This window comes from Microtus oregoni, unplaced genomic scaffold (genome assembly GCF_018167655.1).
Source record: "Microtus oregoni isolate MIOR12 unplaced genomic scaffold, Mior012 000047F_ref0000412, whole genome shotgun sequence".
Taxonomy (NCBI): domain Eukaryota; kingdom Metazoa; phylum Chordata; class Mammalia; order Rodentia; family Cricetidae; genus Microtus; species Microtus oregoni.
Genome location: NW_024543221.1, coordinates 7,639,615 through 7,652,392, shown reverse-complemented (window position 1 = coordinate 7,652,392; position 12,778 = coordinate 7,639,615).

Here is a 12,778-nt window from a genome sequence, read left to right as displayed (position 1 = left end):
GATGCAATTGCAGATACCCATAATCCCAGCACTTCTAGAACCAGCGAGGAGGCAGAGCTGGGAGACTCCCTGGAAGGTCACAGGCCAGTTAGCCTGGCCTATGCAGTGGCAGACAACAGAGATCATGTCTCAGACAAGCTGGAAGGCAAGGATTAACACTTGAGGTTGTCCTTTGACCTTCATATGTATGCTGTGGTGAGTACATCCTTACACACACACACATTTTTCTTAAGTTTTCCAGGTTATTCTGATTCTGAAAAACCCCTAGTCTGTAACACACAGGGAGAAGAGGAAACATCAGCTAGGTGGGAAGCTGTGACTTTTAAACCTTCAGCAGAACAAAAGGCAGATCATCTACCATGACTACAAGACTCACACTCCAATCCCATCTGGGTGTGGGACAATGCTCTATATTCTGTCAGTTATGTTTTAAATAAACCCTGATTGGCCAGTAGCCAGGCAGGAAGTATAGGCGGAACAACCAGACAGGAAGTAGAGGCGGGTCAATGAGAACAGAAAATTCTGGGAAAAGGAAAGCTTGCTCCGAAGTCCTGACCCAGCCACAGAAGAAGCAAGATGTAACTGCCCCACCGAGTAAGGTACTGAGCCATGTGGCTAGCATAGACAAGAATAATGGGCTAATATAAGTTATAAGAATTAATAAGAAGCCTGAGCTAATGGGCCAATCAGTTTATAACTAATGTAGACCTCTGTGTGATTTCTTTGGGACTTAATGAGTGGCGGGAACTGGGCAGGACAGAAAACTCAGTCAACACCATCCAACTCCCAACCTCATCCTTCAGCTCTTTACCCAACAAGTTTCATGTGTCAACATCACTTGCTCTCCCCACACCTTGTGCTCTGATCCTCTGTATCTTTGCATACATTTATAAATGTATGGGAATCTTCTATACTTCTGTCCTGTAGTAAGGAGGCTGCTAGTTAGTTCCCAGCCACTTAACCCAGAAATAACCATACAGAAACTGTATTAATTAAATCACTGTTTGGCCCATTAGCTCTAACTTCTTATTGGCTAACTGAATTTAGCCCATTTCTATTAATCTGTGTATCACCACATGGCTGTGGCTTACCGGCTAAAGTTCTGGCATCTGTCTCTTGTGGGACTTCATGGCTTCTCTCTGACTTCACTTCCTTTCTCCCAGCATTCAGCTTAGTTTTCCCCATCTAGCTCTGCTCTCCTATAGCTCTGCTATAGACCCAAAGCTGTTCCTTTGATAACCAATGATATTCACAGCATACAGAGGGGAAGCCCACATCACTGTCCCTAATCCTCCTGTTGTTCCGTTTCCTAGCTGTCTTGACTCATCAGTTAACATCTCATCTAGAAGCTTTCTCACATTCCCTTTCTCCTCGACTGGCCAGTTGCCTGGGTTCATACACTGATTGACTTTCCACTAGCATGTAAATGCTGCATTGACACTGAGGGATTGTGTCAGACTGACACACTTGAGATTCAGGATAATTCATTATATTTCTGCATCATTCCAGGGACTAGCAGATTACCTATTTAATGCTCACTGCTCACAAGCTGTCTTTGGGATAGCAAGAGATAGATAGATAGATAGATAGATAGATAGATAGATAGATAGATAATAGGTAGGTGACAGATAACAGTGATAGATGAATAAATAAATGATACAAAGACAGATAATAGACTATAGATGGATAGATGGTATAGATGATTGATGTGTATATATATATATATATATATATGTAGATAGACAATAGACATATAATGGATGAGACAGCTCTCCCCCCCCCCTCTCTCTCTCGTGTGTGTGTGTGTGTGTGTGTGTGTGTGTGTAACAGAAATAGACAGAGAAACCTTAAGAGAGTCAACAGTCTCTTGGCCCCTCTTTTTGGTTCCCTTCTTCCCTTCTGACTGCCAGGCCATGCCATAGTACCTTAGGTATCCCATGAGAACAGCAACAGCCACATTCTGCAGATCCCTTCAGCTGGCTGCTTTGCCAAGAACATATGTTTCTCTGAAACAAATAGGAAATGATCAAGATGGAGGGATGGAGAGCTTCGTATTGACTTCCAACACATTCTGCCTTTTGGGGGGAAGGGTGTCTATCTAGTTGCTTTAGAGATCCTGACTCAAAGACTAATTAATGCCTATACTTGTGGATTACATAAACATTTGAAAACTCATATTAGATCCATCTGCTGGAACTGAGCAAAAATTTGTACTAATCCAGAATAGTGGCTTCCAAATATGCCATGCTGAACTGACGTTCATCTGCCAACAGACTGAAGAGTTCCATAAGTAATATAGGCTGTTCTAATGACCTTGTTTGTGTGTTTGTTTGGGGAGTGTTTTTGTATGTGTGTGTTTGTATGCTATAGGGTCTCATGTAGCCAATGATGGACTTGAACTCCTTCTATCCTGCCTCTGCCTCCCAACTGGTGGGGTGATAGGCGTGTGCCATGCCACCATGCCCAGGCACAAGGTCAGTTTTTAACCATCACAGGATCACTTGAGAGTACTACTGATGGAGGAAGGTCATTGGCTAATAAAGGCACTGCCCTGGCCCATTTTATTGGTTAGAGGATAGGTGGGAGGAGAAAACAGGACAGAACACTGGGAGGAAGAGGAAGTGAGGTCAGAGTCTCGACAGCTCTCATCTCAGGAGCAGACGCCTGAGAGAGACGCCATGCCCCGCTCCCGGCATGAAGCTCCGACCCAGGATGGACTAGGCTAGAATCTTCCCGGTAAGACCGGTTCTCACAGATTATTAGAGATGGGTTGATCGGGATGTGAGAATTAGCCAGTAAGGGCTAGGGCTAAAGGGCCAAGCAGTGATTAAAAGAATACAGTGTCTGTGTAATTATTTTGGGGCATAAGCTAGCCATGTGGGCAGCCGGGTGTGGGGGACGCAGCCCTGCCGCCCCATATTACTACATACTACAGCTCACCTGGAGCAGCTTTGTTAGATATCTTGTTTAATTTTTTAAAACTTTAAAACTTTATTCTCATGTTTGTGTGTGTGTGTGTGTGTGTGTGTGTGTGTGTAAGAGAGAAAGAGAGAGAGAAAGAGAGAGAGAGAGAGAGAGAGAGAGAGAGATTGGGGAAGGCACATCCACAAATGCATGGAGAACAGAGGACAACCTGTAGAATCTTTTTTCTCTTTCTATCTCTCCATGGGTTCCAAGGATTACACTCAGGTTGTCAGGTTTCAAAGCAAGTGCTTTTAAACATGGTGCCATCTTGCCAGCCCCACTCTAAAATTAATGTGCGTTTATCTCATTGTGTAGGCTTTGAAAGGCTTTATTTTTAATTATTTCAGGCAGTATTTTCCATTTTCGATTAGAGGGATGGTAAGAGAAAATACAAGATTTGCTTACATACAGAGGGAGTTGGAGGATATTAGGGTCATTGAGACAGATGGAGAGAAAGATAAATATTGAATATCATCACTCGTTTATGGAAACTGAAAATAAAGTTGATCATATAGAAGCAGAGAGTCCATCAGTGGCTACAGAGGGAGCTTAATATCCCAGGAATATAAAACAAGAGGGAGGTAGGGGAGGGGAGGGGAGGAGGGAGGGGAAAGGCAGGGAAGGGAGGTGAGGGGAAGGAAGGGGTAAGGGAAGGAAAGAGGAGAATAATGGTCACTCACGTTGAGAATATGGGAGCAACAGAGAAAAATCTGTTAAGGCACCAGACTGCGTTTGAACAGTAGGAATGATTCTGTCATTCTGTGGCACGGTGGGGTAACTGTAGCCAGCAAACACGTGGTTCTTTTCAAAACAGCTCAAACAGAAATTAATGCTTGAGACAAAAATGCCAATTACCCTGAGTTGACCATTATACATGTTGCATCCTATAAATATTATGTCAACAAAACAAAAAGAATATATATATATATATATATATATATATATTGCTTATTTCTTAAATAGGGCCTTGTTATATAACCCAAAATGACTTCAAACTTATGATCCCTCTGCCTCAGTCTCCCAAGATCTAAGAGGTTATAGACATGTCACCACATATATCTAAATTAAATATTTTTAAATGTATTCTCAAGAATTCATCTAAAATCAAGGTGAAGGGCTGGGAAGGGCAGAGGTTCAGTTTGTAGAATGCTTTCCCAGAGGCCTGGGTTCAATTCTCAGCATCACATAAACCAGGATCTTTTTGGTTCATGCCTGTAGTACCAGCATTGGGGAGGTAGATGCAGGAGGATGAGAAGTTCAAGCTCATTCTTAAGTACATATGTTTGAAGCCAGACTGGTCTACATGAGACACCATCTCAAATATAATATAATAAAATAAAAGTAAAACCAAGCTGAGACCTCATAGTTTTTATAATCACAATATTCTCTGGGGCCTCCTATCCAATTCTATCTTTTTTTCTATTTGATTTCATTAAAGCTATTCTGTCTTATTTCTCAATGTCAGTTTTACTTCAAGTGGATTTCGTGACTCAGTAATGCAAGCCCAGGCCCCAGCAGACAAGGATGGAGTGACAAGGTGGGGGAAAATGCAATCCTTTCTCCATGCCTCTGCTGCACCAGCCTGGGCTGGGTTGAAGCCCGGATGCATTCACCATACAGATGAGCTGGTCACAGAGAGTCATGAACACATGTGAGAATGGCGTCATCGGCACAGTCACAGCCCAGGGATGGGCACAGGCCCCTTGGCTGTGAGTGACACCGCATGAAGTCATCATCATAGCGAGGTCTAACAGCCATGGGCTTGTCATGTAAAAGAGTATTATCATCACCCCAGAACATCTGAACATGTTTTATTTATTAGTATCAAATGTTGTCCCCTGCCAGCACCCTCTGCTTCCCACTTCCTGTCTTTGGTAACTGAATAATGGGTTTAATGAAAAACACCAGAGTAGAAATGACAGGCTTTCAAACAGCAGTCACTGGGTTTAAAACCAGGAGGAGGAACAGCATATTCTCTGGTGTGTGCACAGGCTCGCAGTGCCTGCTTCTCATCAAGGGCAATTGTCCCCTCTACCCCAAGCACCCTTGGCCTCTTGATGAAGGACCCTGCTATTCCCAACTTGTACTTTTGCAACTCAGGTTGCTTATCAACTACATAACACCAACCAATTGGCCCAGGACCTGAATCAAACAAAAAGCAAAAGCAGGGAGAATCTTATACCACGGTCAGGTTCAAGTCTTTTTGAGCTTTAGAAGTTTTGTTACTGCCCTCATCCTCAGACATCAGACTCTAGATTCTTCCAATTCTAAATGCAGATTCCTACTGACTACTCTCCAGGGAGATTCTAAATCTTCAGCCCTGCCTGGGCCTATATTGCTTCACTGAGAGCGTATACCCACATACACCGATAGGAAACAGCATACTGGAAATGGTGTCACTTTTTTGAAATCTCAAAGTGATGCACCTCCCCCAGCAAGGCCTCCTAACCCTTTCCAAACAGTTGCCCCAAATGGGGACTAAGTATTCAAACATATGAGCCTATGGGGATGGAAGTGCATTCTTGTTCAAACTACCACACAGTATTCCAGTCAACAGCAGGCCACATGATCCAGAGTGGCTCCTTAAGACGGCATTGATACTGTGCCACAGCTGTCTTAGCCGGTGTGCACGATGACACTCACACAGAGATAAAGTCACTTAGTGATGCACTTCTCTGAACGCAGCACTGAGTGCTCCGTGGCTGTGCTTTCCTCAAGGGTTGCTGAATGTCTGTCTTCCTCATATTTCTTCGCCATCCTTTTTCCCTCACACAGAACCACAGCCCAGCAGGGCATTCTAGGAGTTACTCTGTATTCAATCTGGCTGGGTTCCAGCATAAGTACCTCTCATGCCCAAGGCACACAGATCTTGCATCATCTTGGAAAGACCTTTAAAATAGCTCTGGATATGTCATTGAGGACTGTGCCCCTTTTATGTGGGGATGAAGGCCAAAATATCAAGCTATTTCCCATCCATGCTTAGGGCAGGGCTCAATATTAAAGATAAACAAGCCAATAGAAGCTAACCCTTAGAGAAATCCTAAGAATTCAGTACGTCAACAGAAGGGCAGTCAGACCAATTAGCCAGTTCCAAATTCACAGACACTCACACATACACATAGTGCTCCATGGAAGAGCCAGCCCTCCAAGGCTGAATGGCAAGTGATAACTCAAAAGCATACCCTACGATCTAGCTGAATAAATTCTCCTTTTGACATCAGATTGTGATAGCAGTTGCCTTCTGTATTTGTGAGTGTGCATTAGAAAATACGGTTTTAAAATATATTATTAATTAGTAAACTATAATTACTTATTTATGGGGTTCTAAGTAAGATTATTTTCCACCCATGTAATATGGACTGATTAAGACAGGTGAATGAATATATCTGTCACCAGGGGATGGAGAAATGACTCAGCAGTTAAGAGCATTTGTTGCTCTTGTCGAGGACGTGGGTTTGATTCCCAGCTCCCAACATCATGTAATAACTCACAACCATAGCTCCAGTTTCAGAGGATCCAATATCCTCTTGTGAACCCATGGACACAAGGCACACACTTGATACACATACATACAATACATACACAAAAGCAGAATGCTCATACACATAAAAAATAAATTAATTTAAAAAGAAACAAAATTGTGTGTGTGTGCGTGCGTCTGATGAGTGTAGTTGATACTTCAATTCTTATGTGTAGCAATGCTGTTTGGAACTCTATATACAAGTCAGCTCACAACTATCCCGGATATGGGACATGGCATATGCTCAACATATGGAACACAAATTAATGTGCGGTTGCCTATGCCGCACACGTCATTCTTCTTATTTAAAACTGGCTTAGCAGGGGATGGTGGTATGTTCCTATCATCCCAGCACTTGGAATACTGGGATGGGATGGTCATGGGTTCAAGGACAGTCTGGACTAACTAGCAAGACTTTGTCTCAGAGAAACAAAAGAAATAAATCAAAACAAAATGTAAACAAAGATGTAAGTGATTCAGTGCTTTTTCTCATTGTTATTATATTTGACATTATATTAGTTATCAGAACCAGTCTGGTGTGGGAGGTCCTTCTGTGTATGTGTTGTTTTTATTGGTTAATGAATAAAGAACTGCTTTGAGCCTATGGCAGGGAAGAACAGAACCAGGCAGGAAAAGCTAGACTGGATGCTGGGAGAAAGAAATGTGGAGTCAGAGAATCGCCATGGAGCCACTGGAGATAGACGTGCTGAAACTGCTGGTAAGCCACTGTCAACATGGCGATACACAGATTAATAGTAATAGGTTAAGTTAGTATGTAAGAGTTAGCCAAGAAGAAGCCAGAACTAATGGGCCAAGGAGTGGTTTAAATAATATGGTTTCTGTGTGATTATTCTGGGTCTAAGATAACCAGGTGGCTGGGAACCAACAACCCTTAGAGTTCTTAACTCTACCAATGCTCAAACCAAAGGGGCAATCCTATCCTCAGACTGACTTAGACTATAAACTCAGAGTCACTGATGCTCAGACTGCTGCCTCAGACCACTGTGAGCTTCAATCTCCTCCCACTTTATATTCTTCTCTCCACCCAGCCATATCACTCCTGTCTCCACCTCCCTAGTGCCGGGATTAAAGGCATGGGATCCCAAGTGCTGGGATCACCTTTGTGTGAGCTCTGTTTCTCTTCTAGACTGGATCAATTTCTAGTAGCCCAGGGTGGCCTTGAATTAACAGAGCTCCCTCTGCCTCTGTCTCCTGAGTCTGGGGATTAAAGGTGTGAGCCACCACTGCCCGGCGTCTAGTGGTTTAGCTGGCACTGTGATCTCCAGGTGGGCTTTATTTGTTAAAACAAACAAAATGTCAACACAGGAGCCTTCACTGTTAGATCTTATATACTGAATACTTATCAGTTCTCAGATACAAGACTTTTTATGTGGTGTCAAGTGAGACTAAGCCTGCTGAATTTCATAATTAGTCATAATGGTCTTTTGATGGAGTCTTCCAGGTTTCTTACAGAGAAAATGATGCCACCTGTACACTGACAATTTGGCAGCCTCCGTTCCAATCTGTGTCTTGATTGCTCTGCCTAGGACTTCCAGTACATGTAAAATCTAAGTGAAGAAGGCAGACATCCTTGTCCTGGCCCACTTTACAAAGAGAAAGCTTTTAACTCTTACCTATTCAATATGATGCTGGCTGTGGATTATACACACCCTTGTAGAAGGAGCAGCATGCTGCGTTCCTGCCGCCCGACTCCCAGCCGCCTAGCTTTGCCCCGGAAGTAACAACACACAAATTATATTCATTTAAATACTGCTTGGCCCATTACATCTAGCCTCTTCTGCCTAACTCTCATATCTGCTTTAACCCATATCTAATAATCTGTGTAGCACCATGAGGTGGTGGCTTACCAGGAAGATTCTAGTGTACGTCCATCTTGGGCTGGAGCTTCATCGCGCCTGGCTCAGAGAGGAGAGGCATGGCGATTGCCTCACTTCCTACCAGCATTCTGTTCTGTTTACTCCGCCTACCTAATTTTCTGTCCTATCAAGGGCCAAGGCAGTTTCTTCATTAACCAATGAAATCAACTCAAAACAGAAGACCCTTCCACATCACACCCTTTAGTATGTTAAGACAAAATGAAGTGATTGCCTCTAATCCCGATTATTAGGAAACAAAGGCAAGAAACTACTACGTATAAGGTCAGCCTAGACTACATAATGAGTTCAAAGCCACCCTGGCAACTCAGTTGAAATCTTGCCTCAAAATGAATTCTGGCAAGATGGTGTTTGCCTCCAAAGCTTGCGACCTGAGCTCAATGTGTATACATAAATCAAAGATAAACAGCTAAGCAAATGAGCTATAGCTCAGAGGTAGAGAGCTTCCTGGAGGACTAGAGAGGATCAGATAGAGAGGAAAGAGCTCTAAAGATGCCACCACAAGGGAAATGACAGACTGAGTGTGGCTGAGAGAGGCGGTGCTTAAGGACCCAGAGGAACCATGAGCCCGCTGTCATTGTTGACACCTACACTGAGCCTCTACCTCAGTCTGATTCACACTCCAGGGCTGAACCCCACACCACCCCATGAATTCTGCAGGCTCTGCTTTGTTTAATCAGTAAGACAGCCCCAAGATCACTTAATGGGATTTTTATCCCTTTCTATGTCTTATTAACAAGAAAATTTAGTCAAAGGAGCTCCCCCCGCCCAAGAAAAACTCTCAAAGGAGAGAAAAGAAAGCTTCTTCATTGATCCTGGCATATCTGCAACCCTGATTAATCACGATAGTTTGGGGACCACGGGAGATAAAGGGGTTTGGCCTGAGGTTTCCTTTAGGGACAAAAGATAATTAAGAACAAAAATAATGCTTCAGATTTAAAAAGAAGACTTCTTCTTTAATGAAAAACTTCTAACCACATAAAACCAATCTCCAGGGGCTTTGTTGAAAACTGTTAAGATAAAATATATTCCACATCTTACTCTTTGCACAGAAAGGCTTCTCATGTTCCCTCCCATCAACTCTCTCCTCGGGGTATTTCTGATGTCTGCAAAACATATTACAGCCGTTTCCTGCAAGATGGTTCTGCAAGGCAGTCCCTGAAGTTCAAGAAATGACTAAGGCTGAAGGAGCTGAGCAGGGCTTCCAGGAGGAGGTCTTTACACAGGCCAGGAGATGAGAGTCAATCTCCACCTCATCCCCCACTGGGCAGACCTGGAGGGGGGCTGCTATGAAGTCAGGCTCTTCCCAGGAATCCTCTTCAGAGAGAGCCAATAACTCAGTAAGTCAATTCTACAAGGCCATTTTCTTGCCAAATCTCACATCACCCTGTGTCACTTCTCTGCCCATTGTATAACTCCCTTTCCAAATTTATGTCCAAATTTATGCTCCTTAAAAAGTGGGACCTTCATCCCAAGGCAGTGGAGTCCATTGGGCGGTCAAGTCCAGGTGTTCAGGCTTGACCCATTCACTTTTACAATTGCCTTGGGGAAGAGTGCATCTTTCTCCAGGAAAGGGATTGAAGGATTCTGGTTAGGGAGACCAGTGTGTAACTGCACCCCATGCCTCTGTACCCTAGCCATGATAACCAGTCTTCCCAGGGTGGCCTCTGTATTTCTTGTTCACCATTTCAAAGATAGAGACAGCTCTTGAACACTTCAAGTTCACTAATAAAAATATATACAAACGGTATTTTCCATAGGCCACAATTTCAAAATCACCTTCTTTTGCATCGATTCCCCACTATTTTCCCCTCCTTCTGGACAAGGTTTCATGTAGCCCAGGCTACATGAGTAAACTTCCAACTTATTCTAGCTGAGAATGGCCTTGAACTTCAGATCGTCTGACCTCCACATCCCAAGTGCTAGGCTTACAGGCAAGCACTACCACGCCTGGCTGAAAACTCACCTTTGGTATTACAATCATATCTAAAATCATACAATAGGAAAGGAAAACAAAACATAGCATTCAAACTCCTGCCCCCCCCCCCATGTGAGGTACATTTTAGAAGGAAAATAAGGAAGCCTGGAAGCAGGAGAGTATTCCGTTTGGCTTCCCATTGACTGGTACCTAAGACTGCCACTGAACCAAGAAGAGGGACAAAGTGGGCTAGTGTTTCTATTTGAAGAGCAAAGAGTCAGTCTTTTCACATGCTCCAGAGGAAGCAGCAACTGAGAATCAGCATAGTCGGCTCCGAGCCTGAATGACACTGAGGGCAGGCAGAGGTGAGTTATGCCTACAGTAAGGACTGATGGAGGGTAGAGATGGGAGAGATCACCATAGACCTCAGCTTGCCCTGAGTGTGATCATCTCCAGTGAGCCCAGAGAACTCACCATGAATTCATCACCCAAAACTGCAGCGTCAGATGATGGCAGAATGGCCAAGGGAAGGACTATTACCACAAAGGCCTAGTGAAGCGGAGGATAGAGCACGCAGGTCTGTAGGTGCTTCCAAGGTCCTCTATCAGCCAAGAGGGTGCACCTTCACCCTCCTCCACATACTCAGACACTGTTTTAATTAGGATTAAGGGCAAGGCAAGAATTGAAAAGCTGAGAATTGATTCCAAAGAAACCAAGCTAAGCTAATCTAATATGATTCCTCTTGAACCACAGGGTGGAATGAAGATGGGGGATCCTGACAGAAGAGCTCACAAAGCAGACTAGGCAAGTTATGGTGCTTCCATGTCCTCTGTACGTCTCCAAGGGATCCAATACCTTCTTATAGCCTCCATGGGCACACACACACACACAAATATATACACACACACACATACACACATACACACACACACATACACACACACAGAAAGTGTTGAGGGAGGGCCACTTGTTGGTTCTCAGCTGCTCAGCCCCAATATAATCACACAGAAACTATATTATTTAAATCATTGCTTGGCTCATTAGCTCTAGCTTTTTTTTTATTAGGTTAGGTTTTTTTTGCATTCAATTTTATTTTTTTAATTAATTTATTTATTTATTAAAGATTTCTGCCTCCTCCCTGCCACCGCCTCCCATTTCCCTCCCCCTCCCCCAATCAATTCCCCCTCCCTCATCAGCTCGAAGAGCAATCAGGGTTCCCTGACATGTGGGAAGTCCAAGGACCACCCACCTCCATCCAGGTCTAGTAAGGTGAGCATCCAAACTGCCTAGGCTCCCCCAAAGCCAGTACGTGCAGTAGGATCAAAAACCCATTGCCATTGTTCTTGAGTTCTCATGGAACTTTACCCGGTAAGCCACAGCCTACCCCTGGACCTAGCTCTAGCTTCTTATTAGCTAACTCTTACATATAAATTTAACCCATCTCCATTAATCTGTGTATTGCCACATGGCTGTGGCTTACCGGGTAAAGTTCCATCCAGCATATCTGTCTCCCGTGGGGGCTACATGGCTTCTCTCTGACTCTGCCCTCTTGCTCCCAGTATTCAGCCTAGCTTTCCCCACCTAGTTCTGTTCCCCTATAACTTGCTATAGGTCCAAAGCAGTTCCTTTATTAACCAATGATATTCACAACACACAGAGAAGAATCCCATATCAAGAAAGAAAAATAAATCTTAAAGAAACCTACCTCATGAGGTCCCTGAGGACAAAGGAAAATATGATGCCTTTAGAAAACACTCACTACCTAATGCCTAGTACACACAACAAATATCAGCTCTTATTTTTGGATGGCAAATGCCTTCAGCCTTATCCACCTTACTGCCTTAGTACTAGCCAAACCCCTGGTCTATGGCAATGTTTAAGAAATGCTAGTTGAATAAATGCTGAATAAACCAATGCATACAAATCAAAGCTCAAAACGTATTTGCCTACTGAACAAGAACTCAAAATCAGTTGTCACAAATTCCTACGACACAGAGCCTCAGAGTAACAAGAATTGGGTGTTCCCAACTCACAGGCAAAGACAGAGAACATTCTCCATCTGGATGCTGAGGAACCAGTGAAGTTATATTAGGGGAGCAGTGTGGTCTAGGATAGCAAAGCAAAATTTCAGAGACAGGAAGATTAACTTGAGAAAGCAGAAAAGAGGGTTGGGGAAGTGGCTCAGTAGTCGGGAGAGTGCTGCTGCTGCCCTTCCAGAAGAACCGAGTTCAATTCCTTACACCCACGCTGTGGCTCACAACCTTCTGTAACTCTAATCCCAGAGACTCCAACGCCCTCCTCTGGCTTCTGGAGGCATTTCATGTGCATAATACATAGACACACTTGCTGGCAAAGCACCCATGCACATAAAAGATAAAATGAAAAATGCACAAAGAATACAGAAAAGCATTTAAAGGGATGGTGATGTGGGGTACACCCTTCCACAGCTAATGTAGATATATCAGCATTTTTATGTGACCA